The sequence below is a fragment of the Myotis brandtii genome, unplaced genomic scaffold, assembly GCF_000412655.1.
Source record: "Myotis brandtii unplaced genomic scaffold, ASM41265v1 scaffold103, whole genome shotgun sequence".
Lineage (NCBI taxonomy): Eukaryota > Metazoa > Chordata > Mammalia > Chiroptera > Vespertilionidae > Myotis > Myotis brandtii.
The window spans coordinates 1822547-1822794 of record NW_005353460.1 but is presented as its reverse complement, the minus strand read 5'-3'; the positions used below and the strand labels follow the sequence as shown (position 1 = coordinate 1822794).

Below are 248 nucleotides of genomic sequence, written 5' to 3'. Positions count from 1 at the left end.
CGGGGATTTCATGCGGCCTAGCTCGGCTCCGTCTCCTCCCCCCGCAGCCCGGGCGGCTGCCCGCACCCCAGTTCCGCTCCGGGCCTCCGTGTCTCTCCTGTGATCCTACGGACACGGCCGGGGGTTAGAATGGAACAAACTGAAGGTAAAGTGGCTGCGTGCGTGTTCGTGGGTCTGTGCATCGGAGGGGCCGAGCCGGGGACGGGACCGGGGTGGGGAGAGGGACTCCAGCCCGAGTGGGAGGCCCC

At 69.4% G+C, this 248-nt stretch overlaps 1 protein-coding gene across 6 annotated transcripts in view; it reads left to right on the top strand.

The window, feature by feature from the left end:
• WHSC1L1 (Wolf-Hirschhorn syndrome candidate 1-like 1) overlaps nt 1–248 on the top strand; it is a 102921-nt gene continuing 102673 nt past the window's right edge. For 5 of the 6 annotated variants that reach the window (XM_014536328.1, XM_005856431.2, XM_005856430.2 and 2 more), the window contains exon 1: nt 1–145. The gene's annotated coding sequence lies outside the window, so the exon portion shown is untranslated. The remainder of the gene's footprint in view (nt 146–248) is intronic. The other variant, XM_014536316.1, reaches the window with a different exon arrangement.